Source organism: Mytilus edulis, chromosome 1 (genome assembly GCF_963676685.1).
Source record: "Mytilus edulis chromosome 1, xbMytEdul2.2, whole genome shotgun sequence".
Taxonomy (NCBI): Eukaryota; Metazoa; Mollusca; class Bivalvia; order Mytilida; family Mytilidae; genus Mytilus; species Mytilus edulis.
The window spans coordinates 37,989,980-38,002,001 of record NC_092344.1 but is presented as its reverse complement, the minus strand read 5'-3'; the positions used below and the strand labels follow the sequence as shown (position 1 = coordinate 38,002,001).

Here is a 12,022-nt window from a genome sequence, read left to right as displayed (position 1 = left end):
TTTGACCATCCACAAGGAGTTGCAGTCAGTACTTCAGTACTTTGATTTCTTATGGTGTGATGTTACACTATTGTCGGTTAAGGAAGGGATTGTTGCTTACAAACTTGCCATTGGTTGATCTTTGCCAAGGTCCATAAGAATAAATTTGCAAATAGGCTTTCATTTTTATACAGTTTGTCATGTTGATATTATATGCGTTAGTATAGTTATATTTGGCTATTTGTAGAAGGCCACACGGTGAACTATAGTGTTAAGCATCCAGGCTTTTAGTTATTGTGAAAACTTATTGGCAATCATACCACGTTATTTGCATATTAAATCGAAACGTCCCTATATGTTTGTATCTTTACTGAGATTTCCCCATTGTTTTTGGACATGCAGTGAACTATTGTCGATCTAATCCTTGTCCTTTGAAGGATAGTTGTGTTATTGGAAATCATACCACATGTTCTTATTTTTGTTTGAATATTGATTACTGATATTGATCGTAATTAATGTTGTACATTAATAGTAATTTTACTAATTTGTATTCTATTGGATTTTGAAATAGTCCATTTACAGCCATTTGTGATATGGAAAAATTGAAATATCTTCCGATTTGAAATTGGATAAAAATATCAGAGCACTATGTCGTTGATAGTACATTAGTTTAATAATGGTGGTGCAATATCAAAATCATTATAGATTTTTTTCTGAAAAAAAAACCAGTCACCTCCACAGTCAAAGTAAAAAAGCTTTAAAAAACACAAAACCATACACAAAATCACTTACTATAGAGCATCACAGTATAGACAAATTTAAAGGAACGCCAAGTCCTCTGGAAGGAATAATATATTCTGATCTACTAGTGGCAACTATTATACTGCTCATCTTATGTAAAAAAAAAATCGATAATATTTCAAATAACTATGAAAATATGATAAAAAGACACATAGAAACTATAGGATCAGTGAACTTTTTTTACAGTTATTTTGAACCAAGGGGAATATATGGGGAGGAAAAAACGGAGAAGTCAAAAAAAAAAAGAAACGACCTTGGCGAAAAAGAATATCGACCAAACGACTAACAAGTTTACAAACACTGTTCACACATAAACCAAGAGATAAGGAAATACGGATGTAACGTTATGTAGATATTGTTATTTTCAAAGTGTGTACACCAGATGCGCGTTTAGTTTAAAATCAAATACTCAATATTCAAAATTAAAGGGCAAGCATGTTACCAAGTAAAACTATTCCCTTAAAATTATGTCTAAACCATCTAAATTGAATTCATCTTCGTGTCATCATACCAAGTATTTGAATTTACGTCAAATTGTGTGAGTAGGAGATATGTTTTCATGGTATCCTTTATCCCAAGTCAAAAGGGAAAAATACATCGCCTATCAATTCAACGCAATCTTTTTTAACAATTTGAGAATAATGCATATCATTAATTTTTAATATTAGTGTTATATTTATTAAAGTAATACAAACAATGTGTGTATTGAAAATAGCAATAATGAAATATGATGCTTTGGGGGAAAAGACGATGCAGAGGAAAAAGTTATTAATCATGAATATATTGATTAATTAAAAACCTTTTGTTATTGTTTAAAGATAGCTGTTATATAATATGATATTTGAAGTCTGTCCGGTGCAGATTGATACTATTGGGAAAACTTCGGATGATGTTTTTAAAAAACGTACAAAGGATCTCAGGATTAAAATCTTAAAAAAAAAAATTTTGCACGTTGCAGCATTGTCAATTCTTCTATGTGCACTTAGCTCCTCAATGTTCTACAACTTTGTATTTGTTAGGCTTTCTAACGTTTTTATATGAGCGTCACTGATCAGTCTTATGTAGACTTAACGCGCGTCTGACGTAATAAATTATAATCCTGGTAACTTTGATAACTATTTACACCACTGGGTTGATGTCACTGCTAGAGGACGTTTCGTCCCAGAGGGTATCACCAGCCCAGTAGTGACTTCGGTGTTGACATGAATATCAATTATGTGGTAATTTTTATAGAAATTTGCTGTTAACAATACTTTTAATTTGAAAAAAAAAAGGATTTTCTTATCTCAGGCATAGATTACCTTCGCCGTATTTGACACAACTTTTGGGAGTTTTGGATCCTCAATGCTCTTCAACTTCGTATTTGTTTGGCTTTCTAACTTTTTTATATGAGCGTTCCTGATGAGTCTTATGTAGACTAAACGCGCGTCTGGTGTACTAAATTATAATCCTGGTACTTTTGCTAACTATTTACACCACTGGGTCGATACCACTGCTGGTGGACGTTTCGTCCCCGAGGATATCATCAACCCAGAAGACAGTACTTCGGTGTTGACATGAATATCAATAATGTGGTCATTTTTATAAAAATTTGCTGTTTACAATACTTTTAATTTTTCAAAAAAACTACGGATGTTCTTATCCTAGGCATAGATTACCTTAGCCGTATTTGGCACAACTTTTGGGAATTTTGGATCCTGAATGTTCTTCAACTTCGTATTTGTTAAAATTTGGCTTTCGAATGTTTTTATATGAGCGTCACTGATGAGTCTTATGTAGACGAAACGCGCGTCTGGTGTACTAAATTATAATCCTGGTACATTTGATAACTATATACTCTTTAGCAAAGTAATCAATTATAGAAGCAACGCTTTTCACATCTACCTGACATTTTATGTTGAAAGACGAATTCCATGGTTTAGAGATAATTGTAAGAGACGACTTTTAACGAGTAATAAACATTTCATATATGACATATATAATTCTCGTTGCTAGTCATATTTTTAAAAAGCTAAATACAACAAACGCATGAAATAGATAATCACAAACAATTAACATTTTATAGATATTATTGCGAAGGAGGCAATTTTACTTTTATCCAGACAATTATGAGACACACATTTTGATGTCTAGCTTTACGATAAGTTCTGGAATCACTTATAACATTAATTTTTGGCTAGAAGTCTGACGGATGTACTTATAGGTCAGGTTTTCCTACGATAAAGGGTAAAATAGTGTGTCCCACAATTCCACTTTTCTTTTTATATAAGACTACAACAGCTTATAAAAGTCCATTTTCTAAAATTTAAGCAGATTTTATGTTTCTTTTCTTACGATTTGGGACTTAAATAATGACAAATCTAAATATAATAGTCTTTTTCCGTTATTTTTTTAAAAAGTCAATTATCGCGAAAAGGAGTTCCAAAACCAATCAATATTTACAGCTTATTTTGTTCCTTATCTTGTGCAGTTCTGATTTATTGTTTCAATTTAAATTTTAAGATTTTCTTAATTCCACCTAAGTACATCATTCATAAAATTTAGGATATGTCTTAGTCCTAAGATACAGTCCAAAAACTGAGCTCTTCTTTTTCATAAAGTTAAAAAAAAAAAAAGACTCACCAAAGATAACAGGCTTATAATTTTGTATGTTAGCCTGCGATTCATCTGAATCAGAATCATCAGGGATGAACGAATCAAAACAATTGAATGGCAAAATTTAACAAATGAAATAAAAGTTTTGCCATTATTGCTTTAAATTTAACCACTTTAAAATACAAAAAGTCAAGTGATCTGGACATCTAATGCCTATATTTACCAATCTTATGTAGTATATACCACTTGAGACAAAATGAATGATAATTGATATAACTATGTATTAAGATTAAAATATATCTCGTGAATTATTACAATGTGCTAATGTTTTACATGCTATGTAATGTTTAATCAATGTAATTGTATAGATATCATGCATATATACTTACAGTTTTCTGGCATTCTTGTAGAGGTTCGTGACAATGCATTAAGCATCTGACCTGGACCTATATGATAGCCATTAGAATTGAATCTGTCACGTGAATAGACAGGAAGCATCACAAAATCAAATTTAATCTGATTTCGCTGATTTTTTAACATTGTTGGATTCAGAAGGAGAAATCTTGGGAATTGATCTCATAAGCAGATAGAAGACCATAAAATGCTGTCATGTGTTACATAAATTTCTTTTCGTTATAAGGCTTAACGAATACCGTTATGCGTAGTAATTTGCACGGGAGGATTCACCCGTGCATAATCCACCCGTGCATACCTAAGCGGGAATTAAATCATTCGACGGTTTGCTTTCAATCAGTCTACACGTTTAATTCAATTGCTGTTAAGGTCTGTTTGACTTTTTTCTACTTCATGTCTGACGAGGAAGTCCAAAGTTCTCCTGAATGTGCACCTGCAAGAAGTCATTATAGGAGTGAAGATGACAATCCTACTAGCATCCCTACAGCTGATGCTTTCTCGTTGTTTTCCACAGGACATTGGTCGTCTAATTGTCCAGAAATAAGCGGTCTAACAACACCAGCAGTTCCAAATGAGGTATTATCGTTGATTGACTTTAATTTATGTTTAGACACATATGAGTATGACAATGAGTTAGTACAAGTTTATAATGTAAAAGGTCGATTGTATAATAGCCTACAATTTTGGAAAGAAAAACTTTTATTGGCCGATCCCCAGTTCAAAAAACTAGTTTTACCTATAGAATAGAATAGAATAGAATATAATTGAACCTGGCTTTTTTTGGAAAATTACCGATGCACCTACTTCTGTATTTTTGGTATTTACGGGAGTCGCTAAGAAAGTTAGCACTCCCCCTTTTGTTGTATATCCTTTATCGGTGTTGATTCTTGACCTAAGACACGTACATCAATACGAAATGTTATTTAAATTTAAATACGAGGTTGTAAAAGAGGCCAAAACGTATGCAGCAAATAAAAATTTTGCATTTAAGTCTGATTCAAGACATCATCGGGGTACCTTCATATAGATATGCATGTTGAATCACAAAAGTTTCTTGTGTTTTCATAGAAAAGTGACACTTATAAATCCTTGTTATACGACTGCAGCGGATATTGGTAAAATTATTGCATTATCACCCGCATTGGGTAATATATGTAGAATTTTGACAAGACACTTACACCATTTAGTAAATGATCGATCCTCTTGGGACTCTAGAGTTAAGTTAGATCTTGTGTCTATTAAAGAGTTAGAATTTTGGCATTCTTCACTAAAATCTCAAAGTCAACTTGGCGAGAATTAAAGGCAGTGATTTTGACTTGGAAAGCTTTCCTGATCATTTTAAAATAAATTTCAAACTACTCACTGATTACCAAAACGTAGATAAAATATTCGAAGTTGGCAGTATGAAACTGGATTTGCCCAATCTAGCTATGGAGATTTTTTATTTTTGTACAGAATATTCGATGTGTTTGAAAATTGAGTGGATACCAAGAACTTTGAATACTTCCGCGGATCAGTATAGGAAAATATTTGATTTTGACGATTGGTCGTTGTCGGACCGAATTTTCCATTATTTTTATAAAATATTGGGACCTTTTAGCTTAGATCGGTTTGCTAATAGTGACAATGCTTAACTCCCTTACTTGAAATCGACAGTTTTCTGGCCGATACTGGAGTCGGTTGACACGTACCGGCAAGTTTGTTGATTTAGTGCAAGACTTTGTTGAGTATAAAACCCCTTCTAATATTTTTTTTAACAGGGGATGTGCTGAGAATTCGGTTTTAAACGATTATAGGTTTATTTCAAATGTGTTTGTATTGAAACTTGATGCTAAAGTGAATGAATGAATTTCGAGAAAAAATTCTTTATGCGGACCTTGCCGCTTTTTGATTTTTGACTAACTGTAGATTGTACAGTGTACATATGTTTAATATGTGGACCTGGCCGCTTGTATCACGGACCTGGCCGTGATGTTCTGTCCTTGAAGGATAGGATTTTGCATATCTTTCCATGTCTTGTATTGAAACTTGATGCTAAAATGAATGAATGAACTTTTAATAAAAATATCTTTGTGCGGACCTTGCTGGTTTTTTTTTTTTTTTTGGTTTTTTTTTTATATTGTAACTGTAGATTGTACAGTGTACATATGTTTTATATGCAGACCTTGCCGCTTTTATCACGGACCTGGCCGTGATTTTCTGTCCTTGAAGGATAGGACATTGCATATCTTTCCATGTCTTGTATTGAAACTTGATGCTAAAATGAATTATTTAATTTTGAGTAAAAATTTCTTTTTGTGGACCTTGCCGATTTTTGTTTTTTGGTATTGTAACAGTAGATTGTACATTGTAAATGTGTTTAATATGCGGACCTGGCCGCTTGTATCACGGACCTGGTCGTGATTTTCTGTACTTGAAGGAAAGGCGAAAACCATACAAAAGAAAGAATTTAACTTCCTATTTAACCTGTATCATGATAATTCTAACCTGTCCTATTGTAGGTTACCTTGTATGTTATAATTGGCTTATGCTTGATTTTTTAGATACAAAGAACTCTCGCTTATAATAATGAGTGATATCAATTTTCATAAAACACACGTTGAAATTATAGTTCACAATGGCAAGACCGATATTTATAGACAAGGTAGTATATTTATGATAGCAAATTCGGATATACCAACTTATCCTATAGGGTTAGACAAAACAATTTAGTTTGTATAGTTTACGAAGAGGAGGCGCTTCTCAAGCCGCAAACAACGGTGTTTCAGATATGCTTTTCAAAGTTAATGGCCGTTGGCGAGCCGAAAATTCTAAAGACGGATAGGTGAAAGACAGTCTGTTTCTTATACCTTGGCATATAATATACACTCTTTCGCCTTTTGTCTCGACTGGATGCTGCAAACCTACATCCCATAGTATATTTGTGTTTTGTGTTATTAAGCCTTGTATAGAAAAGAAATGCTTTATGTTCGGTTGAACCCGTGAAAAAGAACATAAATAAATTTATTTTCGTTATAAGGCTTAACGAATACCGTTATGCGTAGTAATTTGCACGGGTGGATTCACCCGTGCATAATCCACCCGTGCATACCTAAGAGGGAATTAAATCATTCGACGGTTTGCATTCAATCAGTCTACACGTTTAATTTAATTGCTGTTACGGTCTGTTTGACTTTATTTTGTTTTGTTTATAAAAAAAAAAAAACACTTGTTGTTCTATAGGTACTGTCTTTCACACGTATATTAGAAAATTCTTATAGAATTGTACAATTCAATAGATGCACATGTATACTGTCCAAAGTTACAGTATTTAATCAATTTCTCTTTTCATTCATTTAAAAGGAAGTTGCGAATTGTTTCTAATTTTTGTAATTATATTTTGTAGATTGTTCAGGCTGTTGATCATACTTCTGGTGAAGAAAATGTGATAAGGACTGTTTTTTTGGCGTAACACCAGCCATTCTAATTTTTGTCCCACATGTCATTATGTTCCGAATGTATTATTAAAAGACTGGATGCTGCAAACTTACATCCCATAGTAAATTTGTGTATTGTGTTATTAAGCCTTGTATAGAAAAGAAATGCTTTATGTTCGGTTGAACCCGTGAAAATAAATATGTTAGTCTTTCTAATATTTTACTTTCTTAAATTAACAGTTATAGTGTTTGTCTTATTTGTCCAAAACCCCGCCATCATTCTCAAAACGACAATGGAGAAGGAATGATAAAAAACTGATTTTTTATCCTTTACCTGAATGAAACTATCACTATAACAACAAATAGGCATTATTTCTAAATGTGTCAAAAAACAGTATTATTATTCCTGAATTTTACTTTTTATATTTTGCTTTAAAGTCGTGGAAACGTCTTGCATGTGGAAAAATTTTAAAAGCTGAATAAAAATGTACCTTTCAAACTGAATCATGGAATTTGTTATTATATTGGGGTGTTACGCCACTTCAAATGTAGGGGATTGGGCGATCGTACACATGTTTAATCCCAATTTATTCTGCATGCACCTGTCCAATGTCTGCAATTCATCGGCTGGCATTGACTGTTCTCTGATTTAACTGTTTTATGTGTGTTGTTTTATCATATATTTTGTATTTTTCATTTTGAACTGTTTTCCATTTCGTTATATTAGATCTTGTATAACTTACATTAATGTATGATATTTGCCTATTGTCGAAGACTGTATGGTTGCTCATATCAACGTTTTTGGTTTTAACTTACTTTTTAGCAATCATATCTTATCTCCTTTTTTCTATCACTTAAAAAACTTCCTATAATATAATGATGTAGGTAAACATTTACCAAAAACAAAAAGAATATTAACCACAATATGTCTATGTATATATATCATACAAGGATGTTGATGCAAGTAAAATATATTTTCAATTTAAGCACAAACTTTATATAGAAATTGACCCTTATCTAAAATTCACACAATTTCCAATGGAAGTCTATTTTTTTTTTTTTTTTTTTTTGTCTTTCATCCGGGTGACCAAACTTGTACACCATACCTACGCGTTGATGTTAATATGTTTGCTTTACTGTCGTCCTTAACATCAAATATTTACCACTGAAATTCGAAAGCAAATAACAATAATTCCTGTTATAAATATCCGAATGCAAATTATTTTAATCTTTTAATCTCATTAAGAAATATCTCATACAAACAGTGACAAATGTCTTTTTTCCTTTAATTTGAGAAAAATCAAAATCAAAACTTACATATGAATTTTATCAGATTCTTCGAGAAAACTTATCTATAATATATTCACAGCAACACAAATAAAATATTTACCTTAAAGTTGTGGACTTTTTACGCGTCGGTAATGACTAAAAGTAATCAACTATGTCTATGTGACACTGATGTATTTTCTCTGACACAATTTGTACATATAGTTATAAAATGAATTGAGGTTTAAAGTAACAAATGGTTTACGCCACATGTGAACAACATTTAAATAACGACTTTGATTATTCACATTTTCGTGTTTTTTGTTTGTAATGAATAGTTGTCTTATTGCGTGGCAACTATACCCCATTTCCTTTATGTATGTGAATCTATATCTACAAAAATGGATACATATATAAATCCGTACATTCAACTTTATCCCTTTCAATTTCAAATGTCGATGAGTATTGTTGAACATTTTTTGTGTATCTTAACAGAATACTAGAATAACATCTATAGTCGCTCGTTCGAGCTTTGTTGACTGTTAACTTTTTTTTTCTTTTTTGGATTCGAGCGTCAATGAGTCTTTGGTAGACGAAGCGCGCGTCTGGCGTATATATAAAATTTAGTCCTGGTATCTATGATGAGTTTGTTTACTACTATATGGATTTCAGTTGTTTTTCGTTTTTTAACATTGTGTTGTCGGTTTGTCTTCTACAAACGAGTATTATACACTTGTAACAAAATGTTGAATAGTTTGTAAAGCATAAAAACCAAAACTACTTAATAGAACAACCAACGACTTTGTCTTGTGGAGTTGCAATCGTTTGTTTTAAAACCAATATCTATGCGTTCCCAGTGGTATGTGCAAACGGCATGTTTCACTGTTATTATTATAATGTGTGTGTAAAGATTTGTACTACCTATCAATTTTACTTGACTATTAGACTTGTCGTCTGCTATTTTCAGTCTTTTTAGAGATGTGCTGAACTGAAACTGTAACTGATTAGAATATTTTAGTAATGACATAAATTATTCTGCAATACTAAGAAAAATGCCAGGATAACCCAAAAAATATTTGGACAGGCTTACGGACTACACATGCAAACCACCAACATCCTTCGACTCATTCGAGAGTTTTATTAGAGTTCGTGGTCTGTTTTTTTGTTTGTTTCTGAATCTTAACTTTTATGGGTAGTTTTCGTGGACTGTTGTTTGTTTCTGAATCTTTGCTTTTCTGTGTAGTGGTTGTTGACTGTTTTTTGTTTCTGAATCTTTACTTTTATGAGTAGTGTTTGTGCACTGTTTTTTGTTTCTGAATCTTTACTTTTATGGGTAGTGTTCGTGGACTGTTTTTTTTTCTAGATTTTTACTTTTCTAGATAGTGTTTGTGGGCTGTTGTTTGTTTCTGAATCTTTGCTTTTCTGTGTAGTGCTTGTTGACTGTTTTTTGTTTCTGAATCTTTACTTTTATGAGTAGTGTTTGTGCACTGTTTTTTGTTTCTGAATCTTTACTTTTATGGGTAGTGTTCGTGGACTGTTTTTTTTTTCTAGATTTTTACTTTTCTAGATAGTGTTTGTGGGCTGTTGTTTGTTTCTGAATCTTTGCTTTTCTGTGTAGTGCTTGTTGACTGTTTTTTTATTTTTGGTTTCTGAATCTTTACTTTAGTGGGTAATGTTTGTGGATTGTTTGTTTGTTTCTGAATCTTTACTTTTCTGTGTAGTGTTCGTGTACTGTTTTTTTGTTTCTGAATCTTTACTTAAATGGGTAATGTTTGTACACTGTTGTTTGTTTCTGAATTTTTACTTTTCTTGGTAGTATTTGTGGACTGGTTTTTGTTTCTGAATCTTTACTTTTCTGTAAAATGTTTGTGGACTATTGTTTGTTGTGTTTGTTGCTGAATCTTTACTTTTCTGTGTAGTGTTCTTGGACTTTTTTTTGTTTCTGAATCTTTACTTTTATGGGTAGTGTTTGTGGACTGTTTTTTTGTTTCTGAATCTTTACTTTTATTGGTAGTGTTTGTGCACTGTTTTTTGTTTCTGAATCTTTACTTTTATGGGTAACGTTTGTGGACTGTTGTTTGTTTCTGAATTTTTACTTTTCTTGGTAGTATTTGTGGACTGGTTTTTGTTTCTGAATCTTTACTTTTCTGTGGAATGTTTGTGGACTGTTGTTTGTTGCTGACTCTTTACTTTTCTGTGTAGTGTTCGTGGACTTTTTTTTGTTTCTGAATCTTTACTTTTATGGGTAGTGTTTGTGCACTGTTTTTTTTTTGTTTCTGAATCTTTACTTTTATGGGTAATGTTTGTGGACTGTTGTTTGTTTCTGAATTTTTACTTTTCTGTGTAATGTTTGTGGACTGTTGTTTGTTTTTGAATTTTTCTTTTCTTGGTAGTATTTGTGGACTGGTTTTTGTTTCTGAATCTTTACTTTTCTGTGTAATGTTTGTGGACTGTTGTTTGTTGCTGACTCTTTACTTTTCTGTGTAGTGTTCGTGGACTTTTTTTTTGTTTCTGAATCTTTACTTTTATGGGTAGTGTTTGTGCACTGTTTTTTGTTTCTGAATCTTTACTTTTATGGGTAATGTTTATGGACTGTTGTTTGTTCCTGAATTTTTACTTTTCTTGGTAGTATTTGTGGACTGGTTTTTGTTTCTGAATCTTTACTTTTCTGTGTAATGTTTGTGGACTGTTGTTTGTTGCTGACTCTTTACTTTTCTGTGTAGTGTTCGTGGACTTTTTTTTGTTTCTGAATCTTTACTTTTATGGGTAGTGTTTGTGCACTGTTTTTTGTTTCTGAATCTTTACTTTTATGGGTAATGTTTGTGGACTGTTGTTTGTTTCTGAATTTTTACTTTTCTTGGTAGTATTTGTGGACTGGTTTTTGTTTCTGAATCTTTACTTTTCTGTGTAATGTTTGTGGACCGTTGTTTGTTGCTGGCTCTTTACTTTTCTGTGTAGTGTTCTTGGACTTTTTTTTGTTTCTGAATCTTTACTTTTATGGGTAGTGTTTGTGCACTGTTTTTTGTTTCTGAATCTTTACTTTTATGGGTAATGTTTGTGGACTGTTGTTTGTTTCTGAATTTTTACTTTTCTTGGTAGTATTTGTGGACTGGTTTTTGTTTCTGAATCTTTACTTTTCTGTGTAATGTTTGTGGACCGTTGTTTGTTGTTGACTCTTTACTTTTCTGTGTAGTGTTCTTGACTTTTTTTTGTTTCTGAATCTTTACTTTTATGGGTAGTGTTTGTGCACTGTTTTTTGTTTCTGAATCTTTACTTTTATGGGTAATGTTTGTGGACTGTTGTTTGTTTCTGAATTTTTACTTTTCTTGGTAGTATTTGTGGACTGGTTTTTGTTTCTGAATCTTTACTTTTCTGTGTAATGTTTGTGGACCGTTGTTTGTTGTTGACTCTTTACTTTTCTGTGTAGTGTTCTTGGACTTTTTTTTCTGAATCTTTACTTTTATGGGTAGTGTTTGTGGACTGTCTTTTTGTTTCTGAATCTTTACTTTTGTGGGTAATGTTTGTGGACTGTTGTTTGTTGCTGACTCTTT

The 12,022-nt window shown here is 32.1% G+C and overlaps 1 long non-coding RNA gene across 1 annotated transcript in view; it reads right to left on the bottom strand.

The window, feature by feature from the left end:
* Positions 1–12,022, bottom strand: part of LOC139512350 (uncharacterized) — a 51,064-nt gene that overhangs the window by 30,436 nt on the left and 8,606 nt on the right. Inside the window, exon 2 of the long non-coding RNA XR_011662248.1 lies at positions 3,765–3,900. This is a non-coding gene — a long non-coding RNA (uncharacterized lncRNA). The remainder of the gene's footprint in view (positions 1–3,764; positions 3,901–12,022) is intronic.